Genomic DNA, 16,871 nt, shown 5'->3' with positions numbered 1-16,871 from the left:
GAGTTTCTCCCCATCATTCTGGTATGCGACAAGTTAGGATTGGTTCTTCCTGGCGTGAGCATTGACCATCTGAACTGTGCGCATCTCACGCTGCCCCCTGTGAAGGGGCGCTCATATTGAACAGGTTAAAATATTTTAGTTCCAAAAAAATAGAAAGACATTTTTTGACTAACCATTCAGGAGCGTCCTGCTAAATTCTATGGGTCTGAGGTTCAGTAGGAGCCTCTCCTTCTTCAGGATCCGATTCAGGTTCGAACGTATGGCCCCGAGAGCAGCACAAAACCCCTTCCACACCTGAGAGACAAATTGTGGGCCTCTGTCTGACACAATATCAGCAGGGATTCCATGAATGCGGAAAACCTGTTGTATTAAATGGCCAACTGTTTCTTTAGCCGATGGTAACCCAGTTAAGGCAACAAAATGGACCGATTTAGAAAACCGGTCCACTATGGTAAGAATGGTGTCGTTACCTTTAGACCGTGGCAGCCCTGTGACAAAGTCCACTGCGATGTGCGACCACGGTCGGTGGGGAATTGGGAGGGGCTGGAGGAGAATGGAGGGGGGCCGATGCGATGCCTTGCTCTGGGCGCACACCGCCACAAACTCACAGACGTCTGGCTGGCCATATGGCTGGCCACCAGAATCTTCTTTTGAGGAAAGACAAGGTTCGGGCCAAACCGGGATGGCAAGTTAGCCTGGAAGAGTGTCCCCACTGCAGGACCTGGGAGCGTACCCCAGCGGGAAGGAAGAGAGCATGGGGCGGCCCACTGTCGGGGTCCAGCTCGGCCTAGAGAGCGTCGCGAACAGCAGCCTCCACATCCCATGAAACCTCCGCCACCACTCGGTCGGCGGGTAGGATGGTCTCTTGTTCCTCCTCCGCGTCTTCTTCCACCAGCGTGAATTGCTGGGACAAGGCGTCGGGCTTGATATTGCGTGAACCAGGCCGATAACCTAGGGTGAAGTTGAATCGGCCAAAGAACATGGCTGTTTGGATGTACACCAGGTTCTTGTGATCCGTCCATACCACAACGGGTTGTTCGGCCCCCTCCAACCAGTGACGCCACTCCTCCAGCGCCGGCTTGACAGCCAGCAACTCCTAGTTCCTCTCAGCAGGGCTTAACTTCCGGGAGTAGTAGGCACAGGGGTGAAGAAGCTGGTCAGGAGCCGCCGGTTGGGAGAGCACCGCCCTGACTCCCGTGTCCTAGGCATCCACCTCCACAATAAACTGCTTGGACGGGTCAGGCTGGGCAAGAACAGCTGGTTGAAGGCCACCTCCGCCTCCTCCGTCCAGGTGAACCTAAGCTTGGTGGAGGTGAGACGGGTTAGTGGCGCCACCACGCAGCTAAAATATTTAATAAAGCGGCGATAGAAGTTAGCAAATCCTAAAAAGTGCTGCAGCTGCTTGCGGTTGTTTGGAGTTGGCCAATCAGCCACTGCCTGTACCTTCCCCGTGTCTGCTCTGATCCGACCACTCTCGACAATGAAACCAAGAAAAGACACGGATGACTGATGGAAAGTGCACTTCTCCGCCTTGGCAAATAGTCTGTTTTCTAACAGTCTCTGCAGTACAAGTCGTACATGTTGGGCATGTTCATCTAAACTGCGGGAGAAGATTAAAATGTCATGTAGGTAAACAAACACAAAGCGGTCGAGACAGTCCCTCAATACGTTGTTAACTAAAGCCTGAAATACGGCAGGGGCGTATTTGTGAGCCCGAAAGGCATCACGAGATACTCAAAGTGCCCTAACGGCGTATTGAAGGCTGTCTTCCATTCATCCCCCTCCCTTATATGCACCAGATGGTAAGCGTTCCTCAAGTCTAGTTTGGAGAAGATCGTAGCCCCGTGGAGGGGCTCGAATGTGGCCGAAAGTAGCAGTAAGATGTATTTATTCTTTATGGTGATGCCGTTTAACCCCCGGAAATCAATGTACGGATGTAGCGTTCTGTCCTTCTTCTCCACAAAGAAACCCCCCCCCCCCCCAATCGAGCTGAGCCGCCTGCGGTCGGGCCACTCGGTGTCCCGCACCCGTCCGCCTCCCTCCTCCCCCGGACCCCCCACACCATCCCCTTCATCCCCGGTTCATCCACAAACAGACAGCACTTCAACACATTTCAGTAACGTTATTTTACCATGCAGTAACACCATCTCATCCTCTCCACCCGCAGATCCACCATTTCACCACAAGAGGGAGCCAGAGCTGCATGCTACAGAGCCCTGTGAGTCAACACCACACTTGGAGGTGGAGAAAAAGGCTGTGAAGACAGTTTTGAATATGAAAAGTCAAGAACTATCTTCAACCACAACATCTGAGCCTTCCACCTCCTATTCCCGCAGGGCTCCTGTGGCAGCACCTGGCTCCAAACATAAACTACAACCACACAGACACCCGCGCACTTTCAGAAAATTACAGGAATGGTCGCTGGAGGTGCGGGGGGAGACCCTATTCGTGGGGGACTCCAATTTGTCCTGCATCCCATCCTTCACAGATCCCAACATCCAAATTGACAGCTACCCCGGAGCCACTTTTCATCACATTACAGAAATCTTTAGGAAACTCACCCCCCATACACAGGTCAAACAGGTCATCCTCTCAGTCGGCTTAAACAATTGTTTATCTGAACATCAGCCGATAACCACATACAAAAATCTTCAACAGTTATGGAGAATCAGCCACATCACCTTCCCTAATGCAACCATTCACATCCCTGTTATTAATTTTTCTGCCAATTTGGAACCCCGGAAAAAAGAATTGATCACCAAACTTAACAATACTATTACAGCCAAGTACAACTTCATACCAGAAATCAACCCCTTACTGTTTAAGACAGACCCCAAGGATCACATTCACTGGACCCCCCAGACGGGCCAGATGTTGTTCAGGTACTGGTGTGAACAATTAAACTGTTAACGGGGGAGAAATGTCCATCCACAACTCCCCACCTGTCAAACATCACTAATCTTTGTTCTCCTCTCTCCATCACTCTCACACCCGCACAGCTGGAGATACTGGAAAAAGGACTCACGTTCATCCCCACACCCAACCCACCCACCCGACCGGACCTCAGGAAGGACCTCTACACTTTTCACAGGAGGCTGAAATTAAGAGATCATTTCTGGGGAGGACGGAGGCGGGAGCCTGTGCCCTTCACTGGACCATCACACTGGCAACCACATCCAGACACCATTTCACCAGAAATAATAACATTAATCAATAAAAACAATTCACTACTCACTAAATGGCGCCCCCTTCCACATAGACATTCAAACATAACACATGAACAGAAAAAAATCATAACAGCACTAGGTAACAACACACACATAGTCATTAAACTGGCAGACAAAGGGGGCCAAATTGTTTTACAGGATTTGAATAATAATTTATTAGAAGCAAACGGACAACTCAATAACACAACTTATTATAAACCACTTACACAACCACTTCAACCGGAAACACAAACATTAATTTGGGACATTACACAAACACTGTACAATAATAAACACATCACAGCTAAACAAAAACAATATTTGGATGGTCCTGATGAGCCCAGGCCCCGCCTCTTCTACCTCCTCCCCAAGATACACAAGCCTCCTGAGACGTGGACGGTCCCTGTGGTCCCGGTCGGCCGCCCCATCGTAAGTGACTGTGGATCAGAATCATAAAGAATTACCGAATACATAGACCATTTCATCAACCCACTTTCAAAACTTCACCCCAGTTACATCAAAGACACCTACGAATTTGTAAATAAAATCAATAATATGCATGTACCCAGCCACACTCTTCTTTTTACAATAGATATAGACTCCCTGTACACTAATATTGAAACTCCACTAGGCCTTGCGGCCATAAAACACATTTTCAATAAACATCCAGACCAGATAAGGAAATTTTACAGTTACTCGAAATCACCCTCACCCGCAACGACTTCCAATTCAACAATAAACACTATCTCCAGCTGTGCGGCTGTGCAATGGGCCGGAAATACTCACCAGCCTATGCAGATATTTATCTAGCCCTTTGGGAGGAAATGGCTATTAAAACATCACCCACCAAACCCCTGCTGTATCTCCATGACCTGGACAACATCTTCGGCCTCTGGGGGGGGCACAGAACAAGATTTTCTCCTCTTTTTGAACACGCTCAACACACACCATCCCAAAATAAAACTCAAACAAAATCTACAGCACAACACAGTACAGTTTTTAGATACAGAGGTCTTCTTCCGTAGCTCCAGTGACCAGAAAAAGCTACCGGCCACTAAAGTTTTCTTCAAGGACACAGACCGTCACGCTCTCCTTCACAAGTCTAGTTACCACCCCAAACACACGTGCAGAGGTCTGATAAAATCTCAGCTGATCCGCTTCCATAGGATATGCACCTTTCCGGAGCATGTGGAGGAAGCCACCAGCACCCTCTTCAGTGCATTGAGACCTCGGGGCTACTCGAAGCGCTTCCTCCGTAACATCAAGGCGGAGGTCGGCGGCACCTTTAACTGTAAGCAAAAAAACAACAACATTACAACCCAGCCTTCCAACTCCCTCGTTCCCCTGGTGATGACTTACTCGGAGAGCACACTAAAATTGATGGGTGCTCTCCGGGGGAATTTCCAGGGGACGAGGGATGCTTGTGAATCGTTGAGAGATTGCCGCATGATCTCCGCCTATCGAAAAAACAAAAACCTAAAAGACATCCTGGTGCACACAAATTTGAATAGACGCACGGGAAGGAGGAGGCGCTTCGAGGCTCAGAAATTGCATTTGTCCATCTCCCCCACATTTTTAACCCCTATTCAAAAATTGGTTTTAACCTGTGGCAGGCCTTGAAACCCACAACCAAAAATGTCATTTATGCGATCAGATGCAAGGCCTGCCACAAACTATATGTGGGTGAGACGGGCAATCAATTAATTTAAGAATTAAACAACACATTTTTAAGATGAACAGCGGGAACGGCACAAGTGTCTTATACACTCATTTTAAACTGCATGGCCCCCACAACCTCCAAAGCATGGGCCTGGAGAGCAACCAGAGATGGTCGACGGCGCAGTGACGGGCAGCAGAGAGAAGATGGATCCACCAACTGAACACTATTCACCCTACAGGGCTAAATGAAAAGTTCTGAAAATGATCCATCCACTACTGAATTTTAAGTGAATACTAACCTCTCGTTTTATCTTATCTCCCCCCCCCCCCTTTTTATTTTTTCTTCTCTTATTTTATATAATATTTCTTAAAAAAGGAGATAGAGACATTTTTATGACTGTTTACTCTGATGAATTTAACTAATTTATTATTTAAAAGTATTATAATCTTAATGCTTTATTTATTACTGGATTGTTGGAACTTTAGAGTGCTCTTATTATTTATACAGGTGTGTTTTTTATTTTGCACTGATCTTAAGCACTCCCCCCCCCCTTTTTTTAGCACTACTAACAGTTTTCATCTTTCATTTTTAATTTTTATTTATTATATTATATATTTTAATATTATGAGAAAGCATGCCGTTTTTATCGATATATATTTTTTTATGTGTGTATATGTACAATCTTATATGTGTGTTTTTTGTGTGTGGTATTATTTCGCTTATCCCTCCAATCAATCCAGTGTCTTATATTCCATTTATAATTTATTAATCCATTCAATTATTTATATTATTTTTTTTTTTTAACATGAAACGGTCATGTCAATGTCCTCTCTCCCCTCCAAATAAAAAATAAAAAAAATATATAAAAACTCTTGGGAATGAAGGAAAACTTAATAAAACTAAAACAGAGGAAAATGATTTTAACTCAGTTACACTACAGTGTTGCTGCCCTACCTGCGTCGGGGACGACTCTCAAAACGGTCCCACCCTGGGTCAAACCGGCCATCCGATTTTGTCCATTTTATTTTTACCATTCTTTTTTAAAGAAAAAAGAGAAAAAAAACCCTCCTGAAAAAGGTTTTTTTAGGGGGAGGACCCCTCACTAATCATTTTAAACGGCTCTTTTAATCATAATTTTGTTTCGTTTCTCCCTTGTGCCAGTGCCCACCGCAACATCCAATGGGATGTTACGCTTTTATCCTCACCTATATACTGCTCCATAGCCTCCTGCTCCGGCTTCGACAGGCTGTAAAGACGGCTGGATGGTAACGGAGCCCCGGGCAGGAGGTCTATGGAGCAGTCATAAGGTCTGTGAGGAGACAGAGAAAGAGCATTACTTTTACTAAACACCTCGGCCAAATCATGATAGCACGCAGGGACCCCAGAGAGATCCAGGGAAGCGGTCTTCTCCGGAGTCTCTGCAACCGCTGCAGGGGGTACGGCCGAGCGCAGACAGGTGGCATGACAAAAAGAGCTCCAGCTGAGAATCTTACCGGCTGACCAATCAATGTAGGGGTTGTGGGCTTCGAGCCAGGGATGACCTAATACCATGCTAGCAGACCGGGAAGACAGGACCTTGAACAGTAGCAGTTCGTGGTGATTACTGGACAAAACTAGCTGAAGGGGGGCAGTTTGGTGGGTGATTGTGGTGAGGAGCTTACCATCTAGCGCGTTGACCTTGATGCCGGCATCTAACTCAGCCAGGGAGATGCCAGCCTGATGTGCGAACTCCGAGTCGAGGAAGTTGTCCTTGGCTCTGGACGTGTGAGCGCCAAGGGGCTGGTCCGGCCCGACAGTACGCCCACACTTACTGCCGGGCCGACTCTGTTGGCCGAATAGGGAACTGAGCTACGCAGTGCGACATGTCCCCGCAGTATAAACATGCACCAGAGCGCATCCGATTCCACCTCTCTACTGGGGTGAGCCGAGTACGACCCGGCTGCATGGGTTCCTCCCCCTGACAGGAAAGCAGGGGAGTGGAGTACTCCGCAGCCGGCCGCCTGGAGCTCTCCCCTGCGGGAGTACGTCACCCCCCCTCGTGGCGACGCTTGCGTAGCCGATTGTCAAGACATACAGCAAGATTAACTAGCGCGTCAAAGTCCGCGGGAATATCGCGGGACGCTAACTCATCTTTTAATCTATCGTTCAGCCCCCTGGTGAAGGTCGCCTTCAGCGCCTCCTCGTTCCAGCATGCGTCTTTCGCCAAGTCCAGAAATGCACAGAGTACTCCCCCACGGATTGAGATCCCTGGCAGAGCTCCAGCAGTTGGGCCGAGGCGTTGCCGCCATGATCAGGGTGATCAAACACAGAACTAAACTGCTGGATGAACAAATCGTAACTCAGCCCCTCCAGATTGTGCTGTTATGATTCCGTAAAATCAGTAAATTAGCTGGACCAGTGAAGCGGATAAACAGCCGGAAACAAGGAGCCGTAACAAAAACGATTCATTATAAACCCAAGAACAAGAACATAAAATCAGCCCAATAAAACAAAAGATCACTACACCTTGGCAAGCGGGTAGGAGAAAGAAGCCTAAGCTAAGATATTGTTGTGCTTTGACCCCTTGTGGGAGTGATACTCCTTCGTCTGGATGTGCGTGGGTGGGAAATATTTCACACAACAAGGAAGATCCGTTCAGGAACTTTACTGAAGTTGCTTGGTAAGTACAGAACATACAGCTGTAAACAATAGCATTGGTGAGTGTTGCTGAGGTGGGTCGTGGTCCCCAGCTCGGCACAGAACAGCGAGTCTGCCTGTCCATGCAGTGAGCCGCGGGCACCATTCAACAACAACAACTTCTTCTAACTGAAGACTCCAGTAGGGAGACCTCACCACACATCCCATGCGCGTGCACGCTATGCTTACTGACCAATAGAGACGCTACATCTAGCAACACGCAATACATCCTGCACGGGAACAAAAGAGGGTCAACATAGTCACTGTAGACTGTCCTACACTACCCCCCTCCAGGAGTACTGAGTCCCTTCAGTACAGGTAACTAAATAAACATGTTTACAAAAGAGGAAAACTAAATTACTGTTAGCTCACATCACAGTATTAGCAACTCAAAATAGTAACAGTTTAATGACAATAAACAACCTCCTTTTAATTGAACTACTCTGTTAGAACTAGATGTTTCAATACAAGTTTTCAACTCGAAATTATGCCTTAGCAAATCAACAGATTAACTTAACAGTCTCTCTTTAATAGTTAGTTCCTGTATCTCTCTGGCTTATGAACTACTCGCCCTCTTGAGGTTTTCACAGTGTTTTCTGGAATGCTTCTGACTTCTTGTCCTTTCTCCTGCCAACATCCTGGGGCTTCGGGCTGAGGTGCCTCCTCTCGATCACATGGTGTCTGGAAAGCTCCGTCCTCTGCTGGATCTCTGACAGTGTCTCTTTCTAGTGGCAGCTCTGGTGCCAACAAAGCATCCTCTTCAGGTGGCTGCGTAGCCGGGTCTTGGCTCCTCTGCAGCACTTGGCTCCTTAGACGCTTGACCCAAGCAGGGACCATGTCACTGTCGTATGGCTTAAGCCGGTCATGATGCATTATCCTACTACGTTTCCTCCCCTGGATCTCGTAGAGGACAGGACCACGGCATGCAGAAACAATTTGGGGACCCTGCCATGGTGCTTGAAGCTTGGGGCTCCATCCCTTCTTTTTTGTGTCGTCTCTCACATAGACCAAATCTCCAACACCGTAGGAATGTTCTTGTGCTCGGACATCGTACGTCTTCCTCTGACGTTCTTGTGCAGTGCGGTGCTCTCTTGCGGTGTTTTGTGTCTCTTTGAGTCCCTTCTCCAGGCTGTAGAGGAAATCTGCTACCCCCATCCGGTCAGATTTTAGCACTGCTGCCCCGCACTGGATATCCTGAGGTTGATGAACTTCTCTTCCGAGCATCAGCCTGTTAGGTGTGAACCCTGTGACTGCGTGCTGTGAGCTGCGATAGGCTGAGGTGAGTAGTGGCAGATGTTCGTCCCAGTTCTTCTGGTTCTGGTCCACATAGCATCGAATCATCTGCAGCAAGGTTCTGTTGAACCGCTCGACCTGCCCGTTGGAAGCAGGGTGGTAAGGGGTGGTCCTCGTCTTGGTGATCTGCAGGAGCCTGCATACACTCTGAAACAGGGAGCTCTCAAAATTACGACCCTGGTCGGTGTGCAACTCGAGGGGAGCTCCAAACCGGGCAATGAAGTCGTACACAAGCCTCCTTGCTGTTGTTTCTGCCCCTTGGTCCGGAACAGGGAAGGCCTCAACCCATCTGGTGAACTGGTCAATGATGATGAGGATGTACTTGTTTCCACAGCTGGATAATGGGAAGGGACCGAGGATGTCTAGATGGAGGCGGTCCAGAGGTGCCCCGGCTTGGTAACTTTGCAGCTTGGCTCTTTTCACTGGTCCTTTAGATTTACATGCATTGCAGTGTTGACATCTCTTTAGGAACAGGCGGACATCCTCACCCATTCCATACCAGTGGTAGCTCTGGCGTAGGCGCTCGAGGGTTTTTGCCCCTCCTAGATGACCCGAGTGGGGAGGGTCATGGCAAGCTCGAAGCACCTCTTGTTGCATGGATGTAGGGACTAGTAGCAGCAAGGCTGGTCGTTGGGCTCCTACTCTCTCCCAGGAATAGTAGAGAACTCCTTGTTGCAACATGACCTGGGGCCAGCAGAGCCAGAACTTCCTCACTGCAGGGCCCTCGAGCGTAACCTGATCTTTATTAGGAAGTGTCCCAGACTCTTTCCACATGTGGAGAATGGAGAGGACGGGATCAGCTTTCTGCAGTTTGGCTAGCTCTTCCAAGCTGGCTGATTGCAGCCAGTTAACCACTGGGGCCCCCAGCACAGGTGCAGGTGGCTGGCCTGCTTTCATCAGCTGAGTCACATCACCACGGGTCTCACTGCTGGTCTGAATACACCTCACTGCTAGCGGCACCACATCATCCACATCATCTTCAAACCTGGCCCACTGCTCATGAAGTCTTTGGCAAAACTTGCATCCTCGACATGGCAGGTCAGACACGTTCTTCCCAGCTTGGTAGCAGGCACATTCATTGGACTGTTCTTTGGTTTGCCTTGACATGGCATCCGCATTCAAGTGTTGCCGCCCTGCTCGATGCTCGATGTCAAAGTCGTATTGGCTCAACTCCTCCAGCCAGCGAGCCAGCTGACCCTCAGGGCACTTGAACCGGAAAAGCCAGGTCAGGCTGCCATGATCCGTCCTCAACAGGAACTTCTTGCCCAGGAGGTAGTGGCGGAATTGGCGGGTGAAACGAACGACAGCCAGTAGCTCACGTCTGGTGACACAATACCTCTGTTGGGCTGGTGTGAGGTGGCTGCTGGCGTACGTGAGAACTCGCTCTTCACCCCACTGCAGTTGTGACAGGACAGCTCCAATACTGTGGCTCGAAGCATCGGTGTCAAGGATGTACTTGCCTCCAACAGTGGGGTATCCCAACACTGGGGTAGTTGTTAGCTTCTCCTTTAGCTGTGTGAAAGCATCCTGGTGTTCGCCTGTCCACAGGAATGTGGCATCTTTCCTTAGAAGGCAGTGGAGGGGGCTTGCCAGTTCTGCAAATGCTGGGACAAACTTGCGGTAGTAGTTACACAGCCCGAGGAAAGCTTGCAACTCCTGAACATTGCTAGGGGGCGCCCAGAGTTGTACATACCTGATCAGAGCTGGGTTTGGGCGGATCCCGTCGCCACTCACAATGTGGCCCAGGAAGAGGACTTCCTCTTGAAGTAAGTGACATTTAGACGGCTTCAGCTTCAACCCATAGCTGTGGAGACGGCTGAAGACCTGCGCGAGCCGATCCAAGCTTTCATCCACTCCTCGGCCGAGGACAATAACATCATCCAGGTAGATTAGCAACGTTTCCCACTGAAGTCCCCTGAGTACGAGCTCCATCGCCCTCTGGAACGTGCTTGGGGCGTTGCAGAGTCCAAATGGCATGCGGGTGTACTCATAGAGGCCCCATTTGGTGATGAACGCCGTCTTCTCGCGATCCCTGTCATCCACTGCTATCTGCCAATAGCCAGACTGAAGGTCAAGTGTTGAGAACATAGTGGCTCCCCCGAGAACATCAAGGCACTCCTCAATCTTAGGCAAGGGGTATGCATCCTTGACTGTCAGGCTGTTTAGGCAGCGGTAATCCACACACCACCGCACTCCTCCATCCTTCTTTCGGACTAAGACGACTGGGGCAGCCCACTCGGATGAGGATGGGATGATAACACCCGATTCGAGCATGGCTTGGAGATGCCTTTCCTCCTCACCCTGAAAACCCTGAGGTGTCCTTCTCACGGGCTGGCGCGCAGGCCTGGCCGATCCTGTGTCAATCTTGTGCGTGACTGCAGACATGTAACCCAGATCGGAGTCACTCTTGGCAAAGAGAGATTGGTAGGTTAACATCAGCTGGAGAAAACGCTGCTGCTGCTCCTCACTGAGTGCCTCACTAGTAGCACCAACCAGCCCTCGGAGATGTTCAGGAAGATCAGAGATGGTTGCTACTCTTCCAACCATCAGTGGTGGCGCACTCTCTGGCTCGTTCCCTATGCTGGGCCCCGCACTCTGGTCAGGTGAACATGATGGCTCCGTAGGATAAGCTTCAACTAAGAGACCAAGACATGCCCCTTTTGGCAGTGCTGCTTTGCTAGTAGAGAAGTTGCATAGCCTGACTGGCACCCGCTTCTCCATGGTGGTGGCAACACTTCCAGAGGCTACTGCCTCTGTGATGCTCAAGGGCTCTAGCACGGCTGGAACACCTGGCCTTGGATCTTCCACCTTGCCCCACACCACACACTCAGATGTAGGTGGTATGGTGGTGGTCTCTCCCAGGATAACTCTGGCTACACAGTAGTCTGCTCCATCTGTTACCACCTTGGAGGGCACCAGTTCATCACCAATGAAGACCTTGCCACGGGTGTGGATGACAACATCGTGAGCCTTCATCAGATCATATCCTAGGAGGACAGAGTCACGTATGGGGGCCACATGTACATCCCAGTCGACTGTTTTGGATGCAATTTTAAAGGTGACCTTCAGTCCACGTTTTGCCGTCATGCCATCTCCTATTCCTGCATTACGAAGATAGGTGTTCTGTAGGTGGTCTGAATTGTCCCCTGAGACACTCTGATACAGCTCTTCCGAGATGACTGTTGTCTGGGCGCCAGTGTCCACCACAGCCTGTGTGGGGATGCCATTCACAGTCACAAGAATCTGCAGACTCTCACCCTTGTTTTTGGTGCAGCTGATCTGTGGTCCCTGTGGCGGGTGACCTGGATTTAGTGTCATCTCTAACTGCAACCGTCGACTTAGGTCTTTGTCACCATAGTTGTATGCATTTGTTGGGCTTGGCGACCTTGTACATTCTCTCCTGAAGTGCCCTGGTTCTCCACATTTGAAACATGGGCCAGTTGTCCCACGGGTTGGGCTTGGGGACTGGGAACGCATCCGGCTGGGCTGCACTTGAGGATGGTTCTGCTTCCTCTCCAGCGGTGAAGGAAGTTGTGTTGTTACTCTAGTTTGCTGGTACTCCGTGTATGTGGATTGGAGGTGTTCACAGTGCAGCTGTAGCTTCCCCACTATATGGACAAGGGTTTTGACTTGGTCCGTCAGTGCAGCGAACTGATCTGCAGTCACATATTGGGGGGTCTGTACCCGGCGAGCAGTAGCTGTGACATCCTCACAGGCGTCCACATCATCGGCCCAAGAAACACGCCTGGTTCTGTTCTTTATTTCAGTTTCACGCCCCATAGTGGCTCTGAAGTTATGTTCGTGAGCCTCGACACGCTGCTGAGCCTCTGCAAGGGAGTGTGGATCTCTGTTCATGACTTCGTAAGCCACCTTTTGGTTCCTCAGACCCTTTAGGAAAACATCAGTTGCTAGTTGGTCTTGCAGCTGGAGATCCACGCCTGGGTAGGCAAGCGTAATGAGACGCCGCACCTCTTCTGCAAACTCAGCCGAGGTCTCTTTTCCTTGTCGGAGCTCCCCCAGCTTTCTCCTTACTGTGGTAGGGGGGTCTTTTTTCCCAAAACGCTGAGTGAGCTGCTCTACTAGAAGAACATAATCCTCCCTTGTACGTTCTGGCAGTGAGCAGACGTATCTTATTGCAGCTCCTCTCAAACACTCATGCAGCCTGTCCACTCTTTCGACAGCAGTCCATCCATATTTCCTGGCTTGGCGCTCAAATGGCAACAAGAAAGAGTCCCAGTCATCATTTCCGTCAAATATGGCAAGTTTAGGTCTATGTGCCTCCTGCAGGGTGGGCTGACTGTTGTGGCTGGAGCTATTCAGCCTCTGCTCATCATAGTAGGGGGATGGGCGCTGGGTTTCGCCCTCAGTCTCTCTAGTGTCCCTCCGTCTAACATCAGGCTCAGGATTAACACTCCTCCCGGTGGGGCCGGGGCTGCGGGCCCACCTGTTGATGACACCCAGTTCAGCTGCGAAGGGACCATCAGCACGATCCCTTGGTCTTACTGGCACCTCCCAAGGGGCCAAGGGTGCAGCAGCATGCCTGCCCAGTGTGGGCCGCTGTAACATCTCACCCCCAGCCCCGCTGGAAACAGCGAGTGGTGGCATAGCTTGCTGTGCAGCTGAATTTCCTCCGGCTATGTGTGTAAGGACGGGAGCAAGCATCATCTGTAGGCTCTTTGTCTGTTGATCTTGGTTATCCAACAAAGCTTGCAACCATGCTGGGGCTGGATCAGGCTCAGAGGGGCCTGCTGTGGCTCCCTCTTCAGTCATTTTTTTTTTTATTTTTTTTTATTTTATTTTATTATTATTATTTTTTTTTAAGTGTCTCTATTCGTCTCTTATGTATCACAGTCTTTTGCTCTTATGTATCACAGTCTTTGCTCTGGGGCTCTATTAATTTTGTTTTCACAGTACCAGGGTTACCCTTTTGCAGGTGCCTTGTGATGCGCTGCTCCACGGCTGATGGGGTGAAGACAGCAGGGCAGCCTCTCCCGTTGCACTGCGCGGCCTCGGCTGGAGATCTGCGCACACCAACAGTCCTCCGTGGTGAAAAACCACCGGTAGCAAGCAGCGGTGTTGTGACAGTGGCTCCCGTCGTTGCTTGCCAGCTCGTGCGAGCCCCCGTTAGTCTCCGCTAGCTTCCGCTAGCTCCTGTTAGCTCCCGCTAGCTCCCGTTGGCTCCCGCTAGCTCCCGTTAGCCTCCGCTAGCTCCCGTTAGCTTTAATTAGCGACTATTAGCTTTCTTCTCTCTCCGGTGGATGTACTCACGGTTGGAAAAGTTTGCCAGCATCCCACTTCTGACACCAGTTGTTGTGCTTTGACCCCTTGTGGGAGTGATACTCCTTCGTCTGGATGTGCGTGGGTGGGAAATATTTCACACAACAAGGAAGATCCGTTCAGGAACTTTACTGAAGTTGCTTGGTAAGTACAGAACATACAGCTGTAAACAATAGCATTGGTGAGTGTTGCTGAGGTGGGTCGTGGTCCCCAGCTCGGCACGGAACAGCGAGTCTGCCTGTCCATGCAGTGAGCCGCGGGCACCATTCAACAACAACAACTTCTTCTAACTGAAGACTCCAGTAGGGAGACCTCACCACACATCCCATGCGCGTGCACGCTATGCTTACTGACCAATAGAGACGCTACATCTAGCAACACGCAATACATCCTGCACGGGAACAAAAGAGGGTCAACATAGTCACTGTAGACTGTCCTACAATATAACAAAAGAAACGATGAAACTCAAACTCCGACTACTCTATCTAATCTCTGAATAACAGATAAACACAAAATCAGCCTAATACAACAAAGGAATCACTACACCGTGGCAAGCAAGTAGGAGAACAAGACAGCACAAGACTAAAGAAAATCCGAACCAAAACAAAGATACCAGGACAAGGACTAACAAGGCAAAAAATGAGACTAACAAGGCTAAGACGAGCAAACAGGCTATAGCAAGGACAAGTAGAGGAAATGGCTGGAGAGTCTAGGCAAAACTACTTTGACAATCTGGCCACGCTGCTTAAGAGTCAGCGCAATCAGTGGAGATCTGCCTCAGGTGTGTCGGAGACCAGCAGCATCGCCAGGCCACACCTCCACTGCAGGTGAGGAGAGAGAGAGACAGCCATTAACAAAACAAATTAAAAACACAAAAAAACACATGAAAAAGTACAGACTATGACAGTATGCTGAAGAATTCGGTCTGTATATTGCCGCCATGTCTGCTACTTTCACACAGGCAGTGCTACGTGAGTCTACGCTCTCCCCATTACCACGGTAACAGTTTATGGGTGGGGCGTAGGCATGAGCAGCAGGTCATTTTCATTTAAAGCGACAAGCATCAGAAACAGCGCATTCTTAAAGGGATTGACCACAGGGAAATAGAGGAAGGCGACAATCTTTTCCTAAAAGCTATTTTCAGCAAACAGCTTCAAAAACATGTTTTATGGAAGTCATAGACCTATGTAACTTACTGAAAAAGCTTCATAATACAGGACCTATAAAGGAACGTCACCATTTAAGATTAGTTGCTTTTATGTGTAAAACTGTTTTAGAATGGAAATTACACTTGAGAAACATTCAAATATGAATGTTTTTGAAGGACAGCATGGCTTCATTTTATCCAGTTTACAGTTATTGTGAAAAAAAACAACGTGTTCATTTTGTGCTCCTGTTGCTCATATGCTGTAATTTTGACGGTAAAATCTGTGGTGATTAGTGATACATATGTGCTTTTGGTTTTCTGTGTAGTTGTGTGGGGCTTGTTTTTTGTCTGTCCTCTTTCAGCAGAAGTTGCCCTGACATAGCTGGTCCCAATCACAAACATTTACCAAGCCTCTTCAGTCTCCTTCCCTTCCCAGAACCTTTCTGCATGGACAGACTGGAGTGCCCCCTGCAGGAGAGGGGGAACCTATGCAACTGGGTTGAGCACGTTTATCCCCCAGTGAGAGACAACATCGGGTACAGACGAGAATCTGCCTACACTGTGGACAAGCTGGACACTACATCTCCTCCTGCCCTCAGACACAAAAAGACAGAGCTCACCAGTAAAAGGGGTGAGCCGATCCAGTTCTCAACACAGCCCCCCTCCACGAGTAAGTTTACCGGCCATCTTACATTGTCACCATAGTCAAGCGCTGCTTACAGTGTTAGTGGACTCAGGGGCCAATGATAATTTTATTGATAGGGATTTAGTGAACAAACTTGGGATTCAGATAGAATCTCGTGAGGTCCTTAAGGATGCTAGTGCTCTTGATGACAGGTTAATTGTCATGGTAATCCACCGTACCATTCCCTTAACCCTAGTCTTGTTGGGTAAGTACAGAGAGCAAATTCAGTTTTGTGTTCTCCCCACTCCCACTTCCCCTGTGGTTCTTGGGCTTCCCTGGCTACAAGTCCACAATCCCAATATTGACTGGCAAACTGTTAAAATAACCAATTGGAGTCTGTTTTGTCACACCCATTGTCTTCAGTCTGCAGTTTGTATCTCTTATTCGTTTTCATTAGCCTCTCATGAGTCACCGGATTTATCTTCTGTGCCTTCTGAGTATCACCATCTGTCCCAAGTCTTTAGGAAAGATTTAGTCCTCTCCTTACCACCCCATAGACTGTATGATATGGCCATAGACCTCCTTCCTGGGGCTAAACTCCCAGCCACTACACTTTATAATATCTCTCGCCCCGAGAAGGAGGCCATGGACAAATATATTTCGGAGTCGCTCACGGCTAGCATTATCCGACCATCTTCATCCCCTCTAGCTGGATTTTTCTTCGTAGAAAACGAGGATAAGACACTCCACCAGCGCATTGACTTCCGCTGTCTAAACGAAATCACCATCAAGAACAAATACCCCTTGCCTCTCAAAGATCCCTCCTTTGAGCCATTATGCAAAGCTACAGTCTTCACTAAGCTCGATCTTCATAACGTATATCACCTGATCCGGATATGAAAGGGAGATGAATGGAAGACATTCATCTTTAACACACCGCTAGGCCACTTTGAATACCTGGTGAAACCTTTTGACTTGACAAACGGC

This window comes from Chaetodon auriga, chromosome 24 (genome assembly GCF_051107435.1).
Source record: "Chaetodon auriga isolate fChaAug3 chromosome 24, fChaAug3.hap1, whole genome shotgun sequence".
In the NCBI taxonomy this organism is placed as follows: Eukaryota; Metazoa; Chordata; class Actinopteri; order Chaetodontiformes; family Chaetodontidae; genus Chaetodon; species Chaetodon auriga.
This window is presented reverse-complemented; position numbering follows the sequence as displayed.